The sequence below is a fragment of the Mesoplodon densirostris genome, chromosome 9 (assembly GCF_025265405.1).
Source record: "Mesoplodon densirostris isolate mMesDen1 chromosome 9, mMesDen1 primary haplotype, whole genome shotgun sequence".
NCBI lineage: Eukaryota > Metazoa > Chordata > Mammalia > Artiodactyla > Ziphiidae > Mesoplodon > Mesoplodon densirostris.
This window is the reverse complement of record NC_082669.1, coordinates 84,886,129-84,901,136: the sequence shown is the minus strand read 5'-3', so window position 1 is coordinate 84,901,136 and position 15,008 is coordinate 84,886,129. Positions and strand designations below refer to the sequence as shown.

The following is a 15,008-nucleotide window of genomic DNA, read 5'->3' as shown; positions in this document are numbered from 1 at the left end:
AAACATCTCATGGTTCTCCTTTATCATAAACTTTTATCATAAACTTATGATAAAACTTATGATAAAACTCTCCTTTATCATAAACTTCCTTAATTACATTAACACTTTGGGATCTAGCCTCAATGTAAATTTTCCCTCAATATTTGCCCTCATTAATTTTATTTCCTTCATACTTACATTTGGGTACAGGGGTCATTTCCACCACGATACTTTTGCCCACATTTTTCTTCAAGCCTGAAATGAAGCCTACTGCCCTTTAAGACCCAATTTAAGCTATTTTTTCTTTCATATAGCCCATGAGAAATCTACCTGACAGCAGTTTACAATGGACTAACCTTCTTGGATCTCCTGTACTTGACCCCTGCCCTCACCTGTATTTATGCATTTCTTGTATCTACTGTCATAAGCTTTGGCATGTATTTTTCCCACAATGTGACTACGAGTTATTCATGGATACCATGGTACATGGATCATGTTTCCTAGGATGATATTATGTTCCTATTAGGAGCTCAAAGAATATTCTTGAAAGAATGAATGGATGAGTTAATTATTGCTCATTGTAGTAGCTTTAATGGTGCCCCCCCAAAAGACATATCCACATCCCAACCCCTGCACTTGTGAAGGTGACCTTATCTGGAAAAAAGTTTCTTTGTAAATGTAATTAAGGATCTTGAGATAAGAGCATACTGGATTATCCAGCGGGCCCTAAATCCAAAGACAAGTGTCCTTATAAGACACAGAAGAGGAAAAGACACAGAGAGAAGAGGAAAAAGACAGGAGACAATAGACATATTGATTGGAGTGATGCATTCACAAGCCAAGGAACGCCTGAAGCCACTAGAAGTTGGAAGAAGAAAGGAAGAACTCCCCCCTAGATCCTTGAGGGAGCACAACCCTTTCAGCCCCTGATTTCAGAATTCTAGCCTCCAGAACTGTGAGATAATGAATTTCTTCTGTTAAACCCACCTAGGTTTTGGTAATTTGTTATGGGCAGCCTTAGGAAACTAACATATCCATCTTTCCCTTGGGCTGTTTGTAGAATTAGTCTCCATTATATCTGTGTATAATAGTAGAACCATTTTTATCTTAGACACTAACAAGACAATTGCTGTAGGCACCTCGCATATGTACTGTTTGAAATGTTTAAAATCTCGGGTGCAAAATTCCTCAGGCACTTTCAAAAACTGCCATTCAAATTACATGATTTTTCAAGAATGCTGTCTTACTCTAATAGTCAAAAATGCCTCTTGTGTATTCTAAAACCTTTTATTTTGAGATCGCTGTAGATTCACATGTACATTCACATGTAGATACCCAGTTGGTAAAATCAAATGGTAACATCTTACAAAATTATAGTGCAATGTCACAACCAGGATATCAACATGGATACAATCCAATGATCTTATTCAGATTTCCCCAATTTTAATTGTACTCATTGATGTGTGTGTGTATTTAGTTTATATAATTTGATCACCTTTATTGGTTCACATATCCACCACCTCAGTCAAGAAACAAAACTATTCTTCTGCCGCAAGAATCCCTCAGATTGACCTTTTATAACCATACCCACCTCCTTATGTCCCCACCCCCAACTACCCTTGAGGATAACAAATTGGTGTATCTCAAGAGAATTATGCTGAGTGAAAAAAGTCAATTCCAAAAGGTTATATACTGTACGATTCCATTATATAACATTCTTTTTTTTTTTTTTTTTTTTTTTTTTGCGGTACACGGGCCTCTCACTGTTGTGGCCTCCCCCGTTGCGGAGCACAGGCTCCGGACGCGCAGGCTCCGGACGCGCAGGCTCAGCGGCCATGGCTCACGGGCCCAGCCGCTCCGCGGCATATGGGATCCTCCCAGACCGGGGCACGAACCCGTATCCCCTGCATCGGCAGGCGGACTCTCAACCACTTGCGCCACCAGGGAGGCCCTATATAACATTCTTGAAATGATAAAATTACAGAGATGGATAACAGGTTAGTGGTCGCCAGGAGGTGTGTATTCTCTTGAAAGTAAAAGTTATTTAAAATTTCTCAGGGGACTTAAAGTTGTCTTATACAGCAAATTAATTTTTTTGATTCAGTAAATATTTAGGGAAATCTTTTGTTCACCTGACATTATTTTGACACTGGGAATACTCAATCCTTGCCTTGGGAAATGCACTAAAATGTCAAATGAGAAGACTCTCATTATATGGAATAATATGTTGAGCCCTTTGGTGGGGAAAATGACCCACCATGTATGAGAGGCTCAAAGAGAGACAGGATATAACTGAACAATAACAACAACAACAACAACAAACAAACAGACAAACTGTTGATGGAAATAATCAATAAACAATCTATAATAGGAATAGAAAAGAATTTTATTTGAGCCAAACTGAGGGCTATAGCCCAGGAGACACAGATTCAAGAAGCACTTGAGTTGTGTTCCATCCGACTACAAATAGGAGGAGGTTTATAAAGGCAAAAATCACAAGGTTACAGTTAGTTACATGAGTTATAGTTGGAGCTGGCAAGAAGTAAGGATGCTGGGACTTCCCTGGTGGTCCAGTGGGAAAGAATCCACCTTACAATGCCGGGGACGTGGGTTCGATCCCTGGTCAGGGAACTAAGATCCCACATGCAGCGGGGCAACTAAGCCCATGCAACACAACTACTGAGCTAGAGCCCGTGTGCTGCAAACTACAGAGTTCATGTGCCCTGGAGCCTGCACGCCACAACTAGAGAAGAGAAAACCTACACCCCACAACTAGAGAGAAGCCCGAGCTCCACAACAAAAGATCCCACACGCCTCAACAAAGATCCCGCGTGCCACAACTAAGACCCGATGCAGCCAAAAATAAATTAAATAAATAAATAAATCTTTAAAAATAAGGTTGCAGCTGGCAGCTGCTAGCAGATATTATTTTGAGAACAGCTGGTGGTGTCCTTGAATTCGATACAGTTTGGAAAATTCAAGTTATCAGTGATGTAGTAACATGTCTTAAACCACAGCGGGCACCTAGCTCCATTATGAATGCCTGAATTGCAGTCATTCTATTTTGATTTTTAGATGCATTCTTTTCTTTAATGGTTAAAGCAGATGTACAATGCATGTTTTACTGACCATAAGACAAACTGTTCTAGGTAGCATAAAGTTCAAGCCAAATCTTATATAAGGCAGAATGACTTCCCCATACCTCAGTAGGTGAAAATTTCTTCCATCAGAACAAACCAAAAAATGAAAAGGGATGGGATTGAAGAACAGGTACAATGGTGATTACGTAAGAAATAAGTAAAAGTTCCGTCTCCAGTAAGGAACTGTGAGAGAATTCAGGAGATGAGTTAAGGATGTGAGAGAGTAAATAGTTTAGGTTAAGATACAGGTGCAGACAGTTAATAATAAGCCATTTGGGGCTTCCCTGGTGGCGCAGTGGTTGAGAGTCCGCCTGCTGATGCAGGGGATGCGGGTTCGTGCCCCGGTCCGGGAGGATCCCACATGCCACGGAGCGGCTGGGCCCGTGAGCCATGGCCGCTGAGTCTGTGCGTCCAGAGCCTGTGCTCCGCAACGGGGGAGGCCACAACAGTGAGAGGCCCACATACCGCAAAAAAAAAAAAATAATAATAATAGTAAGCCATGTGGCCTCTGGATTCCTGGAAAAGGGTAAATGCACCAGTGATGAGCTTGACCACTTAGGTCTACCATTGGTGATGGAGAGATGATAGTTCTGCTGGGTTGGATAGAGCCATGAGGTGTCATCTCCTATGAATCAGACAAGCTGTCCATGAAGCAGTAGTACAGAAAACAACTGAACAACAGAGCCTTACAAAGATGAGTCCCAAGAGTTTTAGGGAGAACCAAAGTAAGGCCGTGCAAAGTTCCAGGACAACTGGCAGTCTGAACTGATAAGCAGATATCTCATCAAAGTTTTGCAGGCAGATCAGGGGGACGGTGGGTGAGGGCATTGGAGAATTCTCTCATTCTCATATGGCAAATGAGTTTTATCTCCTATACTAAAAACTATACTAAATGTTTTCCACTACTAAAGAAAAAATACCCAAACTTTGTCAGGGAATTCTTATTGTTTTCATTTATGGGGTGGAAACTGGCTTCGACAGAGGAAGCAACTTGCCTAAGGTCACCTAGCGGCTAGTGATAGATAGAGCCAGCATCTAAATTCATCTGTCTGACTCCAGATCCAGCCCAACTCTCCCATCTCAATGATTCGGTCAGGGAGGGGTGTCCCGGAGGTACAGAAGAGAAATGGAATTTGGGAAGGTGACATTATTTCGGAATCTATAGAAACTGAAGGTTAAATTCCCCACTCCTGGCTCTTTAAAGTGAAGTGAGCAATTTCCCTGGCTTTTGTTTCAGGAATAGAGATGGAAATTTTGAGTATTGGATAGAACTCCACAAAATACCAGATGCTGTATCTGAGTAGAACTTCTCTGGGTAAATAAATTACGCTTAAAAATATGTACCAAAACTCAGTGAGGCCACAGCAGTTCTACAAGAAATATTTCAAAATAAAAGTGCAAAAAATGAACAGGTTAGGGACTCATAAATATCCTTTCATATTTAATCAGGATACAAGTTCAGAATAGCTCAGATGTGGTATCTTGGTGGAGGGGTGGGGGGGGTGGTATTGAAGAAACTGCAATAGAAATTGACCTAAAATTAAATGCGGCTCATGAAACAAATTTTGGTAGGTAGACTGATTCCCTTCCCTATCTAGGTCACAGGTATTATCAAGGAAAGGCATTTTGCACATACAGCCTTGCATAAGTCATACAGATGATAGGATTTGAAAGTCAATGGCATGGTCTGGGATTCCAATGTTTCCATCTAATTCTTTGGACAGGTGATATTGAAATGAGTAACATTAGGAAAAAGGTTCAACAGATTTAAGAGTGTATAAAACTGCGTGAAAAGAACACACAAAGATGGCAGCAAAGCATGGAATAGGTTTTGCTTCGTTTTATTTTGTTTTGCTACTTGTATGTTTCTTAGACCTGCTGTAATCACATGGGATTTTGGCCTCCTGGAGTGTTGCTGAATTATGTTTAGTGACCACTAAATCCACTAGAGAGCAGGTCTTAATGCAATACTATCCATTGGATGATATTTTGTTACCCATATTCCTGTGGCTTGGCCCTTCAAAGCAAACAATGCATTACAATTTAATGTAACTAGAGATCTTAATGTTTAATAAAAATACCACAGTCACAGTGAATCCTTTTGTGCTTAGACTAAAGGGTTCTCGTATTCAGTTCTTAATCAAGGACTCAAGTTACAGACTGAAGCAATTATGTTTTAGGAAAATACAAAGTTTGTTCCGTATTTGTTCAGTTGCTTCTTCTCAGAGGATTTTCTGATAGATTTTTTTTTTAAATGAGATGTGGAAAGAAGTGTTTTTTAGATGACTTTATGTGAGGCTTATTCATTCATTTAATTAGAATTAGGGGTGCAGTCACATTTTCCCATTTGCTCTGTAGCAGTAAAAAAAATATTATTTTCTCCCAAGGTCTGATAAATATATATTTTAAAATACCTCACAGACTATGTGAGTATTGTGTACATGCAAGATATGTGTTGTTTCTGTGTGTGTGTGTGTGTGTGTGTGTGTGTGTGTATTTAGGCTGATCTCTGGCTTCTGTATCTTTGCTTGGCATTACAAACAGGTAACATTGCCATATAAGACTTCAAAAAGTATTTTTTAGATTATGATGCTGAGTCAGAAATTTTTCTAGCCAGTAATATTTTATAAAACAGAATAATAAGCTATTCTTCTGAAGAAACCGCTAGTAATCTTAATAATTGTTTATAATACACACTCATACATACTTTCAGGGAAAGGGAAGTTTCTTTGCAGTCATGATTACAATACATATTTTAGATGTGGGTTACCATATTCAGTATATTATTTAATATGATTTATAACCAAGACAAAAATGCCAAATTTTCCCACACTGAAAGATCTATTAAAAGATCTAATCCAAACCCAAATTTCCTAGGGAGTAGCAAAAAGATATCATTAAAAAAATCCAAATTTTTATGGTCTCTATAATTTTCTTGTATGTTGCTAGAAAAGCAGTAATAGATGGAAAACTAGAGTACTTCTTTACATAAAAATACATTTGTTATAGTGATTTCATTGTATCTTACATATGTTTCATGGTCAATTAAACCACTTATTTTGTATAGACTGTGTTACTTATGGACCAAATACAGTGTCATGAAATCTGTGGGCTTGCTAGTTTGTTTTTTTTAGCTAGTCTTTTAAACGATACTATTTTGCTTATCTGAGGTATCTAAAGTAGTCAAACTCATAGAAATGGAATGCAGAAGGGTTGCAATGGATTGGAGAGACAGGAGGATGAGGACCTATTGCTTAATGGGTACAGAGTTTCATTTCTTCGAGATGAAAAGAGTTCTGGAGGTGGGAGGTAGTGCTGATTGCACAGCAATGTGAATGTACTTAACATCACCAGACTGGACACTTAAAAACAGTTAAAATGGTAAAAATTGATGTTAAGATGGTAAATGTATCTAAGGAAAGGAAAGGAGGGGAGTTTCGGGTGAGGCGTTTAGGCAAAAGTCCATCTTACTCATTCAACACAGGCTGTGAGAAAGAGAAGTCAGGAAACTTGGAGTCTTTACAGAGACAACTAGGATTAAACTTGGCTCAACTGATGACGCATTTAGCTTGGCAGGAAAGGAGTTGGTAGGATGAGAGGGTAACACTGGTGTCCCATGTCTTATACCTATAGGCTGGAGGAAGTTTGAGAGTCCTGAATGCACACTTCTGTAAACATTCTGAACAACAGTTTTTAAGCCACACCTGGGTGTGCTATTTAACTTAGTGTAGGTATCGTCTTTGACACTTTTACTCTTGTTTTTATTAGTCTACCTCTGTTTTTTCCCTCCCCCTGGTATTCTTGAAAAGCTAGGAGAGTCCCTGGCTATCTCTCTACAAGTTTGACTTTACAATCCAGTATAAGCATGCTTTAATATTTTAATGTCATCCCACTCCTAGGACTGGTCAGCTTGCATTTATGCATGTATGTATGTATTTGTTTATTTATTTTTACTTTGTCTTTTTACAAACCTTTTCCTCCATGTTTCAGTAACTTATCACTACATAAAAAAACTACCAAAAAACAGCAACTGAAAACAGCAACAAACAATGATTTCTCGGGCTTCCCTGGTGGCGCAGTGGTTAAGAATCTGCCTGCCAAGGGCAGGGGACACGGGTTCGAGCCCTGGTCCGGGAAGATCCCACATGCCGCGGAGCAACTAAGCCCGTGCACCACAACTACTGAGCATGCACTCTAGAGCCCGCGAGCCACAACTACTGAAGCTCGCGCGCCTAGAGCCTGTGCTTCGTAACAAGAGAAGCCACGTCAATGAGAAGCCTGCACACCACAGGAAGTGGAGCCCCCACTCACCGCAACTAGAGAAAGCCTGCGCGCAGCAATGCAGACACAACGCAGCCAAAAATAAATTAAAAAAACAATAAATTAAAAGGAACAAAAACAATGATTTCTCAAGATTCTGTGGGCTGGCTGGTTCCCACGTGGTATTGTCTGGGGTCACTCATGTGGTGCACTCAGCAAGGAGCTTAGCTGGGGCTGGACCACACAGATGGCTTCACTCATCTACTGACTCTGCATGGCTGGATGGTTTGGGTCTAACTAGGCCTCTCCTCCACTAATACTTCTTTTGTTGTTGTTGTTTTTTAATTTTATTTTTATTATTTTTTTGGCTGTGTTGGGTCTTCATTGCTGTGTGTGGGCTTTCTTTAGTTGCAGTGAGCGGGGGCTACTCTTCGTTGTGGTGTGTGGGCTTCTCATTGCAGTCGCTTCTCTTGTTGCGGAGCATGGGCTCTAGGCATGTGGGCTTCAGTAGTTGTGGCTCGCGGGCTCAGTAGTTGTGGCTCACAGGCTCTAGAGCACAGGCTCAGTAGTTGTGGTGCATGGGCTTAGTTGCTCTGCATTGGCCTCTCTTTCTCTCCACGTAGTTTCTTCTCGTTCAGTAGCCTGGTCTGAGTTTCTTTATGTGATGACTGGATCCTAAGAAAATGGAAGCTTCAAGGCCCAGAAGTTACACAGCAGCACTTTAGCTGCATTCTGTGGGTCAAAACAAGTCCCAGGGCCAGCCTAGTTTGCAGAGGAGGGACACAGACTCTACGTAAAAGTGGCACGAATTTACAGGAATGGGAGGAATTGTTGGTGGCTGTATTGGCAGGCAGTATACTACTCCATATACAGATAACTGATGCCAAATGAAATATTCTGCTTGAGAATGGGTCCAATTAATATTCTGAGGCTTTTCATCAAGTTTAACCTTTAGCAATATTATATAATCTTTATGTGGGAAATAGTATAGTATAAATTATAGTTTTATAGAAAACCTTGTACCCAGTGAAGAGAGAATTAATTTTCTTTTTAAGTATAGACAAGAGTGAGCTTTGAGGTTTGAATTTTGGGCATGTGGGTTTGAATCTTGTCTCTGACACATACTAGCAGCAGGATCTTGGACAACTTTCTCTTTCTGTCATGCACTTTTCTTCTCTGTATTTATAGGATTATTGTGAGGATTATATGAGTAAATATATATAAAGTGCTTAGGAAAGAGCCTGGCGCAAAACAAATAATAATAAATATCAGCTTTAAAAATATAAATTATCATTACCTGTTATGTAACATAGCAACACTTCTTTGGATTAAGCCTCTTGGAGCTGCAAAGTTTTCTGTAGTCTTATTAAACACAATCACTAATCCTGACTATTTCTCCTGCCTCCCCACCTCTTGCCAAGTAAAAAGGTAGGTGAAAAAACTGATTAACAGCTGCTCTAAAGAAGTGATTTACCAACTTTTAAACATTGCAATCCCTATGAAAAAATATAATTTACATTGTAGGCCAGGACACTGTAACCTACTCAACCACACTTAACACTGTACAAATGTTTCATGAAACAATACTTATCCTCAAGTTGTGCTGTGAACTCTGATGTTTTTTGTTCTATTCTGTTTCAGTGAATCAACAACAAAATGTTGGTTGTGACCCACTATTCTTAATTTCGTTACCTACTGAAGGGTTCTAAGTTACATATTACGGTCATTGGATATTCAACACACTTTCAGTCCAGAAATTGTTTCAAGTGTGTTGCTATAACAATATAGCATATGTCATTTTCATACAGGCCAATTTGGTTAGGGAGCAAAAAACTGTTTTCACAACTATGGCCTGACCTCCCTAATCAAGAGGCTTCTAAATTCTTTCAGTGGGACCTGAGGAGCTAGGGAAGGCATGGTGACAGTACACGTTGTATTTTGGTATCATAAGAAACAAAGTGCCTTGTTTGTTTGGAGCTAGATGGACTAGCCTGGAATTCCAGCTTCACAACTTACTACCTTATGTGTTTGAACAAGTGATTTAAACTCAACTTTGGAGTCCTGGTTTTTTGATTGGTTAAAGCAAAATACAGATCATATTGACTTCGGTTGAGTTGTGAGCATTAAATGTGAACACATTCCCAAAGGCCCATCAAGGTCCGAGCAAAATAAGACTCTCAGAATACATTGATTGCTTCCTCCTCCTACCATGGAACACAAACTTCCAAATTCATAGCTATTACTTAAGTTCTGTGTTTTATATTTTTGCAGGAAAGTTAAGACTTGGTAGAAGACTAACTATGGGTAGACCCTATTATTTCTTTAATGCAATTTAATTTCTACAACCATGTACTGTTCTGATATTCTACCTAATAATAGTTAATGATGAGAGTTATAGTTATTAATTATTCTGGAATATGTATCGGAATTATGAAACTATTTTGTGTTCTCAAGTTTTGGATAGTGGGACTTGGACTGACTTCTCAATTAACAGCACAATCGTGGGAAAAGGTGTGTACAGGAGAAAAACATTTCTAACTGTCGCGTTCCTAAATAAATGAAACAAAAGTGAGGTGCAAAATACAAGCACTACCTTTCTCCTTGGGTCAGACCTTTGGGGTTACCAACGTTCTAGCGCTCCTACAGGTAGTATTTTCACTGTAGGTTAGTTAGCTTTTAAGGAGTCAAAAGGAAATCGCCTACGACCTTATGTTGATATGACCGTCTCCTATACCCTAGCTGGTGGACTTCTAGAATGGGACTGATTACTTTAAAATTTCTTCCTCTAAGGTGGGGATTATGGAAGTGTGGGTCAAGGCGGGGTGTGGTGGGAAGAGGCGATACCTATTTGCCCTCTTCTGGGGTGCGGCCGGCGGCCGCCCCTGCGGCTCCCACGTGGCAGGTCCCGAAAGCATAGCGCAGGCGGGGGGCGGGGCCGCAGAGTCCTCCCTCTCAGCTCTACGGCCCTTCCCTCCGGCCTGCGGGGCGCCCGTTCGGTCCTCCACCGCCAGGGGGCGGGCGCGGCTTCCCGGCGGCGGGACCCATTAGTCGCGGCGGGGAAGCGAGGGAGGCGGCCCAGCGGCTAGCTGGCTTCCTCTTGGCCACTCGCGGGGGTGAGGGGAAGCCGTAGGAACCCGGGAGGAAGCGGAGGAGCGAGCGGGAGGCGACGGTGGCTCCTGTCGGCCTCCGGCAAGACTGACCGCAGGGAGGCCGGAAAGCGGGCGCGCGCGGCGGAGAGGCGGGCGGGAGGCCGGTGAGACGCACGGGGAGGCGGACGGAGCCGCGGCTGAGGGCGGGGAGGATGGAGGGAGGCTGGGGGCAGCCGGGCACCCACATTCACCTTCATCCTCTGCTCACCCCGCGACCGCCGGCCCGGGGTGTTCCCGGGCGTGCTCGGGTCGTCGTGGCGCGTCCCGCCGAGGGCAGGGCGCGGCAGGACCAGGGCACCAGAGCGTGGTTGGCCGGGGGTCCGGGCCGCCGCCCCCGCGCGGGTATCCCCAGTACGCCGGCCAGTCCGCGGAGGGCGGGGCGGCCACTGCACCTGGCGCTTCGGCCTGTGACTGGCACCTGGGGCGCGTGGCCGGCTCGGGGGCTCCCGCTCGGGTCGGAAATGGGGGCCGAGTGCTCTAAAGAGGCGGGGATGGAGTTGTAGGTTGCATTTGAACTCTGAGGAGGGCGGTCTTGGCTCACTTGTAAAGTTTTAGTGTCTTTTAAGTTGGAAGTACTTTTTATTTTTTTAAAACCTATTTCGGCCCATTGGCATTCGGTGTCATTGATGGATGTGCTGTACGTTCCTTTTTTTTTTTTTTTTTCTTTTTCTTGTTTTTTTTTTTCCCATTTGTTTGCCGCTGTCCTCACAGTTTCTACCATATGTTACGATTTGTGACCCTAGATCTAAATAATGGGTATTGGACTGACGTTGAGATTAAGATTTCCAGCTGTATAATCTTTTGTGTTTTCATCATCCTCTACCTTTTGCTTTTTAAAATTTTGTGTCATACAAAACTATTTAATTGACAGAACCTTTTCTTTGTTTCTTTTTATTTGGCCTAAAAGAATATGAATACAATGATCCTACATATTAGATTGCTTAGTAGGCACTGTGTCGGGTGCTTTCATATGCACATTTATTTCTTACAACCCATAGAGTAGGTCCGTTTGTGTATCTTTCCCAATTTTACTGAGAAATTATGAACTCCCATAGACGTTACGTAGAGGTTGATGCTGACAGTAAATCCCAGACCCCTTGAACTCTTAACCACCTTTCAGGACTAATGGTATGCTGTCAAATTTTACAATTTTACATTAAGGGAAACCTTAATGTTATTCATATAGTGCATCATTGAGTACAAAGGGATCTCCATTTAATTTAGAACATACAAGTTACTAACTCATGCCATTCAGCAACAGATTGGCAGAATCAGCATCCGGGTTGGTCATATCATTAACTATCTCTTTTTAAAGGCTGCCAGTCTCTTTGAGTTCTCTGGCAGTTTACTAATTAAATCACAGGGTTTTTTTTTTTTTTTTTTCCAGTGTATACAGGTGTGAGAAGCTTTGTTTCACAGATTCTGTGTAATGTTTTCTCAGCTTATTAAAGACTAGCATTTCTTGATAGTAAGAAATAAAACGAGTTTCATGCAGTGATTCTCAACCTGGGGATCTCTCAGAATCACCCATAAATGAGGGTTTTTAAAAAGGACGCAGTCAGCCCCCGCTGGCCCCGCCCCGCCCCCAAATCCCCAATGGAGGGGGCTTCTGTTTAAAAGGGAGTCAAAATAAGACTGAGCACCACTGGGTTAAAGTGACTTTTTAAATAAACCTAATATATGTTACAATTAAAAAAGAATTACTAACTAATCTTTTCATAACTAAAGAAGATACATTAAAAAGGGAAAAGTCACTGGAGAGAGGGTCAAAGGACAAAGAGATTGTTGAATGGTGAAAAGTAGTCCCTGTGGGGAATCATAAGAATGTTTTTTTTTTTTTTACCACATATTTTAGGCCTTAAATGGGCAGTCTCAGTATTCAGCAATTTTTACATTCATTTAGACATATGAGAGTGCCTATATGTGCCAGTAATTATAGGTAAGGTGGATACTGTGACTAAGGCAGCCTGGGCCCTCACAAAGCTATTGGGTTGGCCAAAAAGTTCGTTCGCGTTTTTCCATAACATCTTATGGAACTTTAAAAGGTTTTGTGAATTTTATTCTGCTCCTAAAATAGAGCCAGCTGATGTTCTCTCAGAGGAGGAAATTGTATTCCACTGCCTCTAAATTTCCACAGTTTGCCCCATCAGTATTCTTTCATTGTCTCCTTCATCGGCCTGTTCGTTTGATTCAAGCTATTTTATTACTTACATCTGCCTTATTTATAGCCTAATTAATTTTCATCTGTTCATTATTTTTCTAGTCTCTGGTGAGTTTTTAAATTTCCTTTAAAAACTAAATTTAATCCACATAACATAAAATTTACCATTTTAAGTGTACAATTCAGTGACATTTAGTGCATTCATAGTATTGTGCAGTCACCACTTCTGTTTAGTTCTACAACATTTTCATCACCCTAAAAGGGAAGCTCATATTTGTTAAGCAGTTACTCACCATTCCCCAACCTTTGGCAACCACTAGTCCACTTTCTCTGTCTACAGATTTATCTATTCTGAATATTCCATGTAAATGGAGTCATAAAATAGGTGATCTTTTGTGTCTAGCTTCTTTCACTTAGCATTATGTTTTAGAGGTTCATTCATGTTGTAACCTGTATCAGTACTTTGTTCCTTTTTATGGCTGAATAATATTCCATGTACAGACACATATTACATTTTGCTTAGTCATTCATCCATTGATGGACCCTGGTGGGTTTTTGTGTGCTAGTGAGAAAAAGTTCTGTGGACGTCTGTAGCTATGAGTCTGCATTAATTTTCATCATAAGTTCTGCATGGCTTGTTTAGATAGTATCATGGTTATCAGGTGTACTGCTTGACTCTCCATACCATTCAGCATCTGCAGTTAGGTGATCATTAAATGTGTATTGAAGGACCTATGGTCAACAAAAAAATGAATTTTTTAATTGGTTCAGAAAGTTTTACACTAGAACCTTCTTACTACCAGTTCTTTGCAAATGGCTACTAACTTGCATCTCCAGGGCCCTTGGGCAGATGGAGCCACTCTGCTCCTCCATTTCTTCACACGAAAAGTTTGACTGACAGAATTATGTCTGCCCTGGTGCAGTGAAATTTTGCAGACTACTTAAAGACCGTACAAATGAAGTGAACCTATAGGGGAATTCTAAAACACTCAGAATAGGAACCTGTAACATCCCATCTGATATAATGTAGAATATTATAGTTACATGAGGAGATGAAGATAGTTTACTAGTTATACTCTCCTGTAAATTTGTGCCTTTCTCTCGTCTCATTTTGTAGCGATTTGTGAACTAGACACTTCTTTATCCTGCTTATGTTCAACTTCTTATAGTTAACATGTAGTTTTATTTTTGCTCTTGTACTCGATAATGTCTGTTTCTCCCTCCATCCTTTTCTTTCTTTCTATCTACCCATTCATCCATCTTTCTCCTCTTGGATGGTATAGTGTAGGATTAAAGTAGGTTACATTACAGCTGTTTAATCAACAGTTGTGGAGCTCTGAAGGAGCAGACAACAAAATGTCATTTTGTCTTGTTTTCTGTTTTTGGTATGTTTGTACTCTCAGTTACAGAAATCTGATCCCCATTTCATTTCTTCAACTGGATCATGACTTTTTTTTTTTTGCAGTACGCGGGCCTCTCACTGCTGTGGTCTCTCCCGTTGCGGAGCACAGGCTCCGGACGCGCAGGCTCAGTGGCCATGGCTCACGGGCCCAGCCGCTCCGCGACATGTGGGATCTTCCCGGACCGCGGCACGAACCCGTGTCCCCTGTATCGGCAGGCGGACTCTCAACCACTGCGCCACCAGGGAAGCCCACGAAATATTTTTGTCAGGAGAAACCTGCTTAACTATGTTAGATTTGGGATGGGGAAAGCTGAGTACATGTCCATTTAGTTTCTAATTACTTCAAGTATTGATATTTACAGAAAACACGGTTAAATACCTGTTGATCAAGTGAAATATTTCAGAAATCTAATACCACATTTCTGAAGAGGAAAGACTGTAGGTCTCTAGCAAATTCACATCACAGTGGTGGAAGGAGTTGTCCTCTGGAATTCTCAGTGTAGGGTGAACACTGTTGCAATAGTTCTGCTCTTAGAGGGTAGTGTGCATGTGGCCTGGCAGGCTTGATTACTTCTCCCTGCACTAGTCACTGGGGCCAAGTCAGGACAGGCAGGGCACTTGCATGATTAGCAGGGCTCTTTGCTAACTGCTTTTTAACTCGAGGGACAGGTTGGGATGACAGTTATAGTTTGTTGTGTCTCATTCTTAAGAGAATAAAGTTTTATCCAGCTGCTGCAGAACAGATGGAAGTTTTCTGAAGTGTTACTCTCTCCAGGCACTGCCAGGAGAAGCAGATAAAAACAAAGGATAGCAGATTATGCTGGGTAGACAGACTGTGGAGGAAAGCTAAGTGCACCCAGAACATTTTGTGGGGAAGGGTGCGGTGCCTTCTGGTTCATTTGTGCTTTTCCACAGTA

General features: G+C 41.4%; 1 protein-coding gene across 1 annotated transcript in view; it reads left to right on the top strand.

Annotated features, from left to right (window-relative positions):
• Positions 1-10,418: 10,418 nt before the first annotated feature.
• FAM3C (FAM3 metabolism regulating signaling molecule C) overlaps positions 10,419-15,008 on the top strand; it is a 46,476-nt gene continuing 41,886 nt past the window's right edge. The window contains exon 1 of the mRNA XM_060108156.1: positions 10,419-10,632. The gene's annotated coding sequence lies outside the window, so the exon portion shown is untranslated. The remainder of the gene's footprint in view (positions 10,633-15,008) is intronic.